Raw genomic sequence first — 15,075 nt, 5'->3', positions numbered from 1 at the left:
AATTAACTTTAAGACCTATCTAAGAAAAACATATTTAAGGGATTAAAAATCCTCAAGGCTTCCAGGTACAAAGATCAAATAATGAAACCAAGCTGTCAGACTGGCTTCAGATTTCTCAAAAATAATATAAAAACAATGCAGTAAGAAAGCAGCTTTTTCAATAAGGTAAAACAAAGCAAAACAAAAAACCCTGTGAATAAAAAGTTTATATCTAGCCAAGCTATCCTTCAAGTACCAAAGGTGTTAATAACCAACTTTATTTGTATAACAACAGGGAATTCCTGTTATGTCCACTAGTAGGCAATATATTGGAGCTATGGGCCAATGCAATTAGATAAGCAAAACCAATTAAGGAATAAGAATTAGTGAAGAAGAAGTAAAACCTTTACAATATGCAGATGATGTGAAAGCATACCTGGGAAGCCCTAGAGAATCAATGACAAAATTAACTCAAATAATAAAATTGTAGTAAAGTATCAGATTATAAAATTAACATACAAAAATCGATAGCTTTCTTACATACACATACACATGCACAAAATGAATTAGAGGTTATAAATGTGGAGAAAACTCAACAGTCTAAATACCTGGAAAAAACAACAAATGTGCAAACCTTGTTTGAGGGAACTTTAACACACCCTTGGAAGACTCAGAACTATACTTGAGCATGTGGAAAACACACCTCTATCCTTGGATGACTACATGAATTCTTGCAGGAGTTTAAGGCAGTCCCTATGAAAATACCAACAGCTTTTTTTCTGGAGATAGACATGTTGATTTTAATACTATTTTGAAAAGCAAACACACGTGAATATCCAGGCAAACAGCAAAAACAAAACAAAACAAACCAGGAGACTAATCTTATCAGACACTAAAACATAATAGAAAGTCTCTTTAATTAACTCACTGGTACATGAGTAAACAGACTAGTGACATAAAAGCTTCAGTAAAGGACTCAAGTACATAAGGAAATAAAGCATGTAATAAAGGTGACATCTCAGTTATCAAGTCAAAGGTGTCCTTTTTAGTGCATAGTTCTAAAAAACTTGTTTATCTTTTGGAAAAGATAAGACTAAGTCACTCCCTAACACCACTTATAAGAATAAACTACAAATGCATATGAATTTTAAACATAAGAAATGAAACCAGCCAAATAGTAGAAGAAAAATGGGTGAATCCCTCTATAACTCAGGTATGAGGAGAGGTTTCTGAACTATGATTCAAAATCCAGAGGCTATAAAAGAAAACATTAATAATTTCCACTCTACAAAAGTAAAAGTCTGTATGTCAAAAAGCACCATAAACAAAGTCAAAGGATAAATGACAAACTGGCAGATTTCAACATATATTGTAGATAAAGGGCAATATCTCTATTAAATAAGGAATTCTTAAACACTGAAAGAATAAAATCCCAAACTTGTTAGAAATGTGAGCCAATGATATGAACTGATTAACAAAAGAAGATAAAGATTGCTCTTAATGGAAAGCTCTTCAACTTCACTCATAATTATGGAAATGCAAATTAAAACTACACTGTGATACCATTTCTCACCTATTCCATTGGTGAAAATTAAAAACAGTATGACTAAAACTGCTGTTGGTGAGGCTGTGGGCAAACAGCCACTTTCATACATCATTGTGAAATCATTGGTGAAAATGCAAATTGGCACAGCCCATTTGTAACAGAATTTAGTGAAATCTAACTAACTTATAGGTGTTTAGTTTCAACTCGGCAATTGCATGTCTAGAAATTTACCCTGAAGATATACTTCCCCAAATCTTTAAATGCACATAGTTATTTACGACAGCATTTTAAAAGTTGTAAAATGCAAGTAACAAATATGTGAAAGAGAATAACTGAATAAACTATGGTACACTTAGTGGAGGGTTAATGGGGAGGAGCTCTATGAATAAAAGTATGGTATGATTTCTGGAGATATAAGTGAAGAAGAGAAAATGCAGAAGAATATTGATAGTGTGCTGTCTTTTGTGTAAGAGAGGAAATAAAATATATGTGTGTCTGCTCATTTGTGTAAAAACAAACTTAAGGGTAGGTGGAACAGAATAGAATGATGTGGGATGAGAAAGGGGTAGAAGGGATGGAGAGAATGCCACATCTCTTGAATATACTTGTTTGTGTATTTCAGACTTTCAGAATACATGTTTATGTTTCCCACTATACGTATATATGTAGATATAAAATTATGTACGTTAAAATATATAGTGTAGTATACATTTCTTATACTGTTTTTTACAGCTTTTGAAAGTCTAAAATCATTTCAAAATAAACACTAAAAATACAAGAAGCTTCTCTTTAAAGTCAGAAATCAGTCGTTGGTGTCTGTCTTCGTTGGTTTCATTACTGCTATTCTGCTTCGTACTAAAAGTCTTAATGTATGCAATTAGGAGAACAAAATACATAGAAAAATAACATATAATTGCAGATGTTTGTGTATTTGAAGATTAAGAACAGAATCTGGCAACATCAATTGTACTTCTATGAGTAAATCAAAATGAATGTACACAACTCAGCTTTCCTATGCATGATCAACAAACAAATAAATCGCACAAGGAAGATGGGAGAAGGTGCCAGTTTGCAGGAGACTCCGTAGTGACTGGAAAGCAGGTTATACAAATTCTGTGTGCTAGCAGTTATTTGGAAAATTTCGCATGTAAAGATCTTGTGATGTGATGGTATAAAGATGTGGGCAAAGTCAGCATCTGAGGCTGAGTGGGATGGGGAGCATGAGATGGGACAATATATAAAAGAATACTCTTAGAGAATTGAAAAGTAAGTTTACTTTAGAAATTAGTAGAATCGGGGACTCCTGGGTGACTCAGCGGTTGAGCATCTGCCTTTGGCTCAGGGCGTGATCCTGGGGTCCAGGGATCCAGTCCTGCTTTGGTCTCCCTGCAGGGAGCCTGCTTCTCCCTCTGCCTGTGTTTCTGCCTCCCTCTCTCTGTCTCTCATGAATAAATAAATAAAGTCTTTTAAAAAATTAGTAGAATTGCCAGGGAGTTGAATTCTATTTGTGATGTAAGAGTATGAATTAAAAATGAAACCATCCTTCCTGGTCGCTTGTTAGAATTTCTATATATATTTATATTTATATTTAATGTATTTATTTTATTTTTTTTAATTTTTATTTATTTATGATAGCCACACAGAGAGAGAGGCAGAGACATAGGCAGAGGGAGAAGCAGGCTCCATGCACCGGGAGCCCGACGTGGGATTCGATCCCGGGTCTCCAGGATCGCGCCCTGGGCCAAAGGCAGGCGCTAAACCGCTGCACCACCCAGGGATCCCTAATGTATTTATTTAAATTCAATTTATTTAAATTCAATTATTTTGTCCTTTTAAAAATTTAAATTCAATCAGCCAACAGATAGTACATAAATTCATTTAGAAATTCAATTAACATGTAGTGTATTATTAGTTTCAGAGGTAGAGTATGGTGATTTATCAGTTGCATATAACACCCAGTGCTCATCACACCACATGCTCTCCTTAATGCCCATCACCCAGTTATCCCATCCTCCCACCCACCTGCCCTCCAGTAACCCTTGGTTTGTTTCCTAGAGTTAAGAATCTCTTATGGTTTGTCTCCCTCTCTGATTTCATCTTATTTTATTTTTCCCTCCCTTCCCTATGATCTTCTGTTTTGTTTCTTAAATTCCACATATGAGTGAAATCATATGATAATTACCTTTCTCTGATCGACTTACCTCTAACAATATTAAACTGCTTAGATGAAGGCACAGAAATGACAAATGGCTGCTTTGCTTCCAGAGTGGGAGCTTTTCCAGGTGGGTATGGTGGAAGGAGAGAAGGAACAAGAGAATTGATAATGTTTGCAAAGGTATAATTATGGTGATGGAGCATGTCATCTAAGCTAAACAAGGAGTGAAGTGAGTGTTGGATGAAAGTCTGGATATAGAAAAAAAATTATAGGACCAGTAGATTAGAAGTGATAATGGGGTTGGAACATTGTAAAATGATGGTACTTAGGCAAGTGTACTAGTAGAAGAAGAGACTGTCTAGAGGGTGAAATATTTGCATTTGAGATGTTAAAGTTGTACAGTTTTTGGTAATAACAGGCTCCAACCACGGTGTGATCAGATCAAGGGGGTGAAGTAAATCAAGTCACAAAGTAAGGAAGTCAAGAATTCAAATGTCTCTGAGTGTCTGGGAGGTCTTCTATAGGTATGTTGACATTACTGAAAATGATACAAAGAGTTGGGGTGGAGAGGATGGAAAGTTCTGAGCCAGGAGCAAGGTGGTACAGCCAGATGACATAGCCTCAGAGAACAGGGTCTTTGTTGGAGGGTAGGTGTGCAATAGAAAGGACATGGTGGTGGAAAGTAGGGAGGCCAGCCCATGGTGGTGGAAAGTAGGTGGAGCCAGCCCACCACAGCATGAGACTTGAAACAAAGCATAACTTTTATTGCGAAGGCTATCCAGGGATGCTTTGCTCTCAAGGGATAACTGGATTTCAATTAAATGAGAAGGTAATACACAATCCAAGAGGCTGAGTATGTAGAATTGTTTGCTGATCATCAACATGAGAGAGAGAGAGAGAGAGAGAGAGAGAGAGATATCAGAGGAGAATTTGTTCAGATTGGGGATAGACAGAGCAGCGTGGACATAAGAGTTTCATTCAGAGTAACCAGGGAGGCTGTTACTGGAACTTGAGTCATGATAAGATTCATCTTGATCATTTTTAAAGGGGCATGAATTTGATCCACCATATTTGGGTGCAAGAAATAGAATATTTATTTTCTTTTTCTCTATTAAATCATCATTGGCTTTGGGTATTCCTCTATCTGATAAGAAATGAAATTTTAGGCATGTTTCCCCTTCTATTCTCTGGGATTATACAAGAAGGGGAAGTGTCAGGAAGCTGAAGAAAGCCTTCTGAGTAGTTTTTGGTGATAAACTGCTTATTGGCTCATTGCTTATTCATATGGTGTTTCATTTGAAGTCAGGCAGTTATTCTGCTTAAAATTCTATTTGTTTCACCCCTAACCCTGTCCCACGAAAGCTTTTGTCTCCAGGTTTGGTCTCCAAGAATTTACTTCCCAGCTTTATGAGAATGTCCTGCTCTCTTGGAGCACAGAGTGGAGTTGGGGCACTGGCTTCTTCTTCGTCGTCTTCTTTTTTTTAAGATTTTATTTATTCATGAAAGACACACACACACACACACACACACACACACAGAGAGAGAGAGAGGCAGAGACACAGGCAGAGGGAGAAGCAGGCTCCATGCTGGGAGCCTGATGTGGGACTCGATCCCGGGTCTCTAGGATTATGCCCTGGGCAGAAGGCAGGCGCTAAACCACTGAGCCACCCAGGGATCCCCGGGGCACTAGCTTCTGACTATGGCAGGACCTATTTTCCCTTCAATCCTCCAGATCTTCTCCAAATCTTCTTTGGCTTGAAATTGGGAAAAAAAAAATCCCATGTTAACTGTTTATTCCCATAAGCGTCGGCTTTTGAAACAAATAGCTTTATTCTTTCCATGAATTAAGTCTGGAAGATTTTAAAAAACCAAAAACAACAACAACAAAAACAAAACAGTGTTTGTTTACAGGGTAGAAGGAAGGGGAATATGACTTTGTATTTGGTCATGATGATGCTATAGGGATATTTTTATTTTCTTTTTTGTTTTGTTTTTTAGGGATTTTTTTCAATCAAATTATTCTCACTTGCCTCTTAGAGTTGAGCGGGCACAGTGATCTTGTCCTGGGGTCTGAATACATTACCTGTGATATGGAAACATCATGCTTCCTCTGCTTTTTAAGGGCTTCTGTGACTAGACTGAGGTCATACAGGGTGACGAGGGCACTATTCTCTCAGATGGGGGTGAGGGGAGAGGTGACTGGCTTCAGTATCTGGCTTCCCCTTCCTTAGAAATTGGCACTGTGTATGGAAGAGCAGAAACAGGAAAGACTTCCCCAAAACAGGGCTCTGGGAGTTCTCCACCATTATGCAAATCAGTTAACAGCAAACACTTGCTTTCACAGTCACACAGTGATGGTGCCCAGAGTAATCATTTCCGTTGCTACCATCCGGTGGGTGTAAGAACTGGGCTCATTTAAAAACATATGACTAATGAGCGTGTATCCGGGTGGTCCATCTGGTATTGATGGGGCTGATCTGAAATGATGGCAGTGGAGCGCTGAGACTCAGGAGCACAGCTTATGGGCAATGGATTGAGCCTTTGTGGCCTTCTGCTTGTGGGGGTTGGTGGTGGGAAGGGAAGGGTTTCATTGCCTCCTATTTCAGTCAGAATATCTTCCTCTTTGAGAACATTTAATTGCAAGATTTCTAGGCAAATCAGTTACCACATCAGTTGGTCACCCTCCATTCTCTAGAAACTACCGACGAGGTAGCACTCAAATGGTTTTGTGTAGGACCAGCCTGGGGTCACTCCAGTTAACATCACTTATCCTTTGTCTTGATTTCACATAGGAAGTAGTTTGTGAGTGTGAGGAACATGGGCTTTCAGAAGAAAATGAACCGAGGGCTACATTCATGGAAAGAATTGAAAGTTTAACCATTTGCCTTAATAATGAAAAACAGGAAACAGGACTGATAAATGCAACATGTAACAAAAATGTACTTGAATTTTCTCTTATACAATTAAAAGTTAGGAGAGAATGTATTATAAATAACTGTAGAGAGAGCTAGAGAGGGGAGCGGAGAGAGAGAGGAAAATTAATAAATTATACTTGTTATCAAATAATAATTATTGCAGAATCTTATTTACATTTTTACTACTCTGCTTTTCACTTCCTTTTTGACCTATCTCCTTTTTTGCTGGTTGGCTTGGAAACCTAAAGAATCAACTTTTGTAGTATCCACTAAAATGATTGTTACCTTTTCTTCTCTTACAATATTTATCTGATTTTGGATTTATGCATAGTTCTTTTTTTTTTCTTTAAATTCAATTTGCCAACATAAAGTATATCATTAGTTTCAGATGTAGTTTGCAATAATTCGTCAGTTGTGTATAACACCTAGTGTTTATCACATTACGTGCCCTCCTTAATGTCCATCACCCAGTTATCTCCTCCCCCACCATTTTCCCTCCAGTAACCCTCAGTTTGTTTCCTAGAGTTGAGTCTTTTATAGTTTGTCTCCTTCTCTGATTTTGTCTTATTTTGTTTTTCTCTCCCTTCCCCTATGATCCTCTGCATGTTTCATATATTGCACATATGAATGAAACCATATGATAATTGTCTTTCTTTGATTGACTTATTCCACTCAGCACAATACCCTCCAGTTCCTTCCATGTAATGTAAATGGTAAGATTTCATCCTTTCTGATAAGATCTTCTACTTTTAACAACTCATGAGATAAGATTGGGCCCACCTGGATAATCCAGGCTAATCTCCCCATCTCAAGGCTAGCTGATTAACCACCTTTATTGCTTCTGTAAACTTCAGTTTTACCTGTAAACAAAGGTTCCAGGGATTAGGCTGTGGGCATATTGGAGGGTTATTTTTTTTGTTTTTTATTTTTTTTTCAGTTTTTTAAAATTTAAATTCAATTTTCCAACATATAGTATAACACTCAGTGTTCATCCCATCAAGTGCCCTCCTTAGTACCTGTCACCCAGTCACCCATTCCCCCATCCCCCACCCTCCTTCTCTTCTGCAACCCTTTGTTTCCCAGAGTTTGGAATCTCTCATGGTTTGTCTCCCTCTCTAATTTTTCCCCACTCAGTCTCCCTCCTTTCCCTTATAGTTCCTTCCACTATTTCTTCTATTCCACATATGACTGAAACCATATGATGTTTGTCTTTCTCTGATTGACTTATTTCACCCAGCATAGTACCCTCCAGTTCCATCCATGTTGAAGCAAATGGTAGATATTCATCCTTTTTGATGGCTGAGTAATATTACAGTGGTGTGTGTGTGTGTGTGTGTGTGTATGTATGTGTGTATCACATCTTCTTTATCCATTCATCTGTCAAAGGACATCATGGCTCCTTTCACAGTTTGGCTATTGTGGACATTGCTGTTCTGAACATTGGGGTGCAGGTATCCCGTCATTTCACTACATCTGTATCTCTTTGGGTGCAGGTATCCTGTCGTTTCACTACATCTATATCTACAGATACCTAGTAGTGCAATTGCTGGGTTGTATGGTAGCTCTATTTTTAACTTCTTGAAGAACCTCCATACTGTTTTGCAGAGTGGCTGCACCAGTTCACATTCCCACCAACAATGCATAAAGGGTTCCCCTTTCTCCACATTCTTGCAGACATTTGTAGTTCCCTGTATTGTTAATTTTAGCCATTCTCACTGGTGTGAGGTGGTATCTCATTGTGGTTTTGATTTGTATTTCCCTGATGCCAAGTGATGTGGAGTAGTTTTTCTTGTGCTTGTTGGCCGTGTGTGTCTTATTTGGAGAAATGTCTGTCTTCACGTTTTATGACTGGATTGTTTCTTGGGTGTTAAGTTTGATAAGTTCTTTATAGATCTTGGATACTAGCCCTTTATCTGATATGTCATTTGGGAATATCTTCTCCCATTCTGTGGGTAATCTTTTAGTTTTGTTGACTTTTTAGCCCTTTGCTGTGCATAGGGCTTTTTATCTTGATGAAGTCCCAATAGTTTAGAGGGCTATTCTTATGGGTAGGCTATTATTATGCCTACTACAACTTCTCTTGTTTTATAATAATGAGATAATTTTGCCTCTACAACCACTGAGACCTCTCCAAGTTTTGGATATTGGGCTCTTAATTGTACAGGGTCATACACCCTGTTAGGAAGAAAAATGTCTTGCATAGTTTACTGTTATCACTTGAATGTAAACTAATCTTTCCAAGTACAGATGTTAATATAAGTCATTTTGTTGACACACTCTCTGGTTCACAATTTACTTGGAATTTTTAATCTTTTGACCCTGGTCATACCATATGTAATGAGATCAATGGAAATGACCTTGCCATTTTTCTTTTTCCCTATTTTCAACTTCTATGTTACCTCTATTCCTACCCTCAGAGCATCAGGGATGGCTGCTGTGGGGAAACAAAATATTTATGTACGGTACTACATTTAAGGTATACAATATAGTGACTCAACAATTCTATATATTAGTGTTCATCAAGATGAGTGTACTCTTAATCTCCTTTATTTATTTTACCCCTTCTTCCTCCCACCTGGCCTTTGGAAACCACCAGTTCTCTGTATTTAATATTTTTTTTTAAGGTTTTATTTATTTATTCATGAGAGACACAGAAAGAGAGGCAGAAACATAGACAGAGGGAGAAGCAGGCTCCCTGCAGGGAGCCCAATGCAGGACTTGATCCCAGGATCCAGGGATCACGACCTTAGCCAAAGGCAGATGCTCAACCACTGAGCCACCCAGGTGTCCCAAGAGTTTGGTTTTTTGTTTGTCTCTTTTTTTCTTGTTAAATTCCATGTATGAGTGAAATAATAAAGCACTTTTCTTTCTTTGACTGGCTTATTTCACTTAGCATTATACCCTCCATCTCCAACCATGTTGTTATAAATGGCAAGGTTTCATTCTATTTTATGGCTGGGTGATATTCTATTGTCTCTATATACTGCATCTTCTTTATGCACTCATCTATTGATGGACACGTGGGCTGCTTCTATAGCTTAGCTACTGTAAATAACGCTGCAATAAACATAGGGGTGTATCTATCTTTTCTAATTAGTGTTTTTGTTTTCTTGGGTAAATACCCCCAAAATGTAAAGAATGTAGACAACACCAAAAAACCCAAATAATCTGATTAGAAAATGGGCAGAAGATTTGAATAGCCATTTTTCTAAAGACATCCAGATGGCCAACAGTCACATGAAAAGATGTTCAACATCACTAATCATCAAGGAAATGCAAATCAAAACGAGAATGAGATATTACTTCACACCTGTCAAAATGGCTAAAATCAAAGACAAAAAAAACAAGTGTTGGTGAGGATGTGGAAAAAAAAAAGAACTCATGCTCTACGGGTGAGAATGCAAACTGGTGCAGCCACTATAGAAAACAGTATGGAGGTTCCTCAAAAAATTAAAAGTAAAATTACCATATGAGCCAAGGCTTTTTATTAAAACTGTGGGATATTGTTTGGTTTTGCCCTCCACCTTCCTCCACTTAAGCACCTGCCACAAGTGTGCTTTTCTACATAGTGAAAATTATATGTCCTGAAAGGTAATTGTGTCCAAGAACTGATGGCAATATTTGTCTTAGCTTGGGCACTGTAAAGGGCATAGTTGTTTTCCCACTTCATATATACTCCTGGTCTTGGTGGCATTGAGAGATCCACTATTCTCATCTGTCCTGCAGGAAATTGCCCATGTCAGAGATACATTCTTAGAGTTCTATTTGGCCAAAATCTCAACAAAGAGGTGAAAAATGGGTGATCTTTTTTAATGCCAGAATTATTGCATGACAACTTCTGAAGGTCGTGATGCTTCATAATCAGTCTTTTGAAAAAGCAGGCACATGACACAATTTTTCTCTGATTCCTACCTTTAAGCCTATTTCTCTTTCCTGTTCCTAGATAACATCTAGGGGATATTCCACAATTTTCCAGTTACTCTTGAATTTTTGAGATGTCTCATTTGAAATGAATATCAGAACTCTACCTCATAATCAAAAGCTTCTTGTGTCTCCCCAGTGTAGGCCTTTATTCAGGCTTTTCCCGGCCAGCAGAAGGGAAAGGGCACAGATGGTGTGTTCATTTACTGTCCTCACTCTGCTTTTTTCTCCTACTTGTTGTGTAGGTGCAGAGGGAGAGCAGACTGGGGAGTGGGGTTGGGGGGGAGGTTAAGGAAATACAAAGTCTTCATTGTATTGTCCAAATGCTGGCTCTTTCTTATGGGCACTTTGGTTGGCTCTTTTGACATGTTCCTACTGTGGAATTCCATAATGGGTTTTCCCTAGTAGCTGATCACTTTCAACTCACCCTCATTTGCCCAGCCCTTGCTCTTGCGGAACACTTTTGGCCAGACTGATATTCAGCCAATATGGATCTGTACTGGATATTTTATTATTTTCTGGAGTCCATCCTCATTGTTTGGTGCATTATCTTAGTAGTAGTAAGTACTTTAATTATTATCCTTACCTCCAGCCTGTCTTTTTCTGGGGATGACACTTCCTAGCATGCAGTCCTTATGGATGATCTCCTTTCAAGATGTCTTAAGCCCACTTACTCCTCTGAGATCCACTTAGTATGTGGGATCCACGCTGGCATCCTATAGCTACAGCAGAACCAGGCTTTCTAGCAGACTTCTTTTGGAAATACCCAGGTACCAGGCTCCATAATGCCACCCTACCCAAATCCAGGGAACAGATATAAAGCATTCCCAGGATTCCCTAGTATTCCCAGGATTTTGGCCTCATCCTTTTCTAGCTGCATGACAACATCAAAACTGGAGAGCTCCTCATTTAAAAGGATGATTGGAAGGAGGAGAAAATACACATCACTCTCTGCTCTTTGGAATTCCTGCGAAAACAATCTTCCCATCTTAAAACAGCTCTAGTCTTTTTCTGTGTGCAGGAAGGGGTGACAGCTGCTAAATCTGTTTGGCCATATCTTGGCAAGATCTAAAAGGAAATGTGAGATACCCCTGTTTAGGAATTGCCATCACTTATCAGTCATTGTTCTAAGCTTTGGAGTCTCAGCCAAAATTCTGAGAAGACAGCAGAGTATTGTCACCACCAAAGCAACCTCAGTAGCCAGTCCATGCAGACAGCTCTATGCTTCAAATAGAATGCATCCACCTCCATTTGCTGACTCAACAATATTCACTCAAAATTTATTATGGCCCACATGGAGTGTCTACTGTGTGCTAAGTACTAATAAAAAAGGAAAGAGGATTTTGCTCTTAAACTATGCAATCAATGAGGTTTTAGGCTAGAAGATGGCAATGATAAAACCTTGATATGAGTGCCCAAAATACACTATTTGAAGGCATAGCAAATATGCTATGAAAATTCAGAAGAGAGAAATTATTTTCAGCTTAGAGCATCAGTGAAGGTGTTACAGAAGAGGTAATGTTTTTCATTCAACAAGAGTAAGGTTGGTTGAGCTCAAGTAGGGGTTCTGAATCTGAAAATTGTGAGCATTAGAGAAAATTAATTCATCAATAAAATAGCTAACTTTTTTTTTGAGTGCTCACTGTGTGGTAGGCTTTATGTTATGTACATGCATGTGATTTAATTTTCACAATAAACTTATGAAAAATGGGCCATTTTTATCTCTACTTAATTGATAGGACATTGATTAAATTAACCAAGGTCACATAGTGGTCGGTGATAAAGCTGGGATCTGAGTATGGGTTTTTTTCTGACTCTGAAAGGCAAAAACATCACAACTTAAGACATGAGTTTATAAAAGTGCCTACTAATGAAGACCAGATGATGTTTGCGTAAGTTACTGTGTTTAGTCCAGTTGATCCCTTGGTCTCCCCAGGGTGATGCTCATCCCTGCTTCTGCACTGTTTTCATAGGTGTTCTCACAACATCAGATGTCCTTCTGGTCTATTCTCTACTCAGGCCAATCCCTTATCTCCTTCAAGGCTTACTGTAAGGCTTCTCTCTATGAGGCAACTCTAGCTTCAACATTCCCCCAGGCTTCTCCGCCTCCCCATCACTTCCCTTAATGCCAGCTCACAATGTGAGTACTGGATGGTATACTGTATTATTTCTTATTTATCTCTTCAGATAACTGTGCATTCTAGGATGATGGGACTATGTTTTAAGTTCCTCTTGTACTTTGCATAGTGCCTAGTACATCTGCTGATTGATTAAAGGGTTTGGGGCTATTTTGAGAATGGAATTGATTGCTGGTATATAAGGTTCTGAGGGAAAGATGTGGCAAAACCTGTGGCAGGGTAACACTACTGGGTTAAGAAACTTCTTGTGAGTTTCAAATACACCAGAGTGTAAGAAAATGAAGAAGATGCCTATAGTGCTGGAGAGTCATTAAAGATGCCTCCACAAGCGAGAATGTTGGGTTTGACAAGAGCCAAAGCGACAGCCGGAGAATCCAGAGCTTCATGAGATCAGTCTGCACAGAGGAGTGTGAGAAACACGAAGGGCCGTTGCTTTTTTTCTAAAGTGTTTCCCTTCTCAGCGAATGAGCCAAGGGAATATGTGGTTTCAGAGCTTCCCTTCTGTTCTCCAGCTTTTGTGACACCCCAGCAAATGCAAAGCATTGTACATGCATGAATTTCTTAGTTGAACAGGAAGAGCCTGGGAGGCAATGACAAATACTTCACAGTGCCTCCCTGGCATCTGAGATGGTTTTTTGAAAGAACACGAGTTCCTACTTCGTGGGTTCTCAGGGCACATCTGTGGGAGGAGCTTTCCATAGCAAATATGTACCCTCTCACCATCCACATAGTGCAAATGCCATGAGAATGTGTGAAATCTGGTGCAAACCCCAAGAACAATGAAGGGAAAGTTAAGATTAAGGAGGTCTTAAGGAACACACCTTGCCCAGAACACTGAAGTCGTATGAGTTATTTTTGGGGCATCATAGAGAATGAATGCCACAGAAAGAGACTCAGGAAGGCAGCATGTTGGGGTAAGACAAAGACAATATTACATTCATGAGGAAGTAAGCAGCTTTTGGGAATTGCTCACCTGGAAAAATATGACTGTGTAGGTCATTAGAAAAAAATGACAATCCAAAATACATCAATCTCCAAATAGCAGTAGAAACCTGGATATGGCTTTATTGAGAGTTGCCTCACCCCCCAAATGAAATCTTTGCCACATGTCTTTACTGCTAAAGAGCCACGGCTGCTTATCTTCTTGGCTGATATATTTAGATTTTGTTCAGCACATGCTTGGTGAAGGAATACTTGCCAAATTAATTCAAGCTGGCTTCAATAAGAGCTTAGTCATGTGGATCTCAAACGAGATGAAACTGATTAATAATAAATGTCAGGATTTTAAGATAATGAGTGAGATGCAAGAAATGTAGAAGAGAAGGCAGCTTCCTGACACAATTTCATTCCTTTCAGAGTAGTATCTGTTTGCCCCACCCTTGCCAAGGAGATAAGAAGGCTGCGAGGTGGGAGGTAGTTGGAGAATGGTAATTATTTCATGAGCTCTTTTTGCTCCTTTGTACATGTGCATGTGTGTAAAAATCATCCAATATTTCAGGCACTTTAGTGTCCTGAGATCTGAGACTGATTTTATTTGGTCCCCTAATTCCATGCTGTCTAGTACAATATGAGTACATTATGGGATCCTGCCAAGCTCCCCCTGCTCCAGAACTTGCCATGGGCCTCTAGGATGCTCTGAAGGTAGTCCCTCCTCAGGGCTAAGATAAAGCTGTGGTCAGCCGAGTGTGGTGAAATCAGAGTGAATAGCCCTCTTTCCTATCTGCCATGGCCATTCTTCAGTTCTTTCTTCTTTTTCCTTTTATTTTGACCACGTTTGCTCATTTCTTAAGCCTCTTGCTCTACACACAGGTGGTTCATCCATAATTGTTTTTGTTTTTATTTTTTATTTATTATTTTTTTTATTGGAGTTCAATTTGCCAACATATAGCATATCACCCAGTGCTCATCCCATCAAGTACCGCCCCCTGTGCCCATCACCCAGTCACCCCAACCCCCTGCCCATGTCCCTTTCCACTACCCCTTGTTCGCTTCCCAGAGTTAGGAGTCTCTCATGTTCTGTTACCCTCACTGATATTTCCCACTCATTTTCTCTCCTTTATCCATAATTTAATGAATTAATTAAACAAAGATGCATTTTTAGACATCTAGGGGAGACAAAGACAAATGGGACAAGAAGTTCATTGGCTAGAGTAGCAACACTACAACTACAGCTCATGGAAACACATGCTGTATGCAAGGTATGCATGGGATGCCATGGACACACAGAGGAATGAGGCTTCCTCCAGCCAAGAGACCACATAAAAGATCAGGATGACTTTGGATCTCGAGGGGATAATGCATAATGTAAGTGCTAATGAAGGTCAAGAAAAAGGGCATCCTATTCATTCATTCATCACATACCTACTCAGCACCTACTGAACACTTGGTGGTTGGCTGGTCACTGGAGAGATATCAGGAAAG

The sequence above is a fragment of the Canis lupus genome, chromosome 11 (genome assembly GCF_011100685.1).
Source record: "Canis lupus familiaris isolate Mischka breed German Shepherd chromosome 11, alternate assembly UU_Cfam_GSD_1.0, whole genome shotgun sequence".
NCBI classification, from domain to species: domain Eukaryota; kingdom Metazoa; phylum Chordata; class Mammalia; order Carnivora; family Canidae; genus Canis; species Canis lupus.
This window is presented reverse-complemented; position numbering follows the sequence as displayed.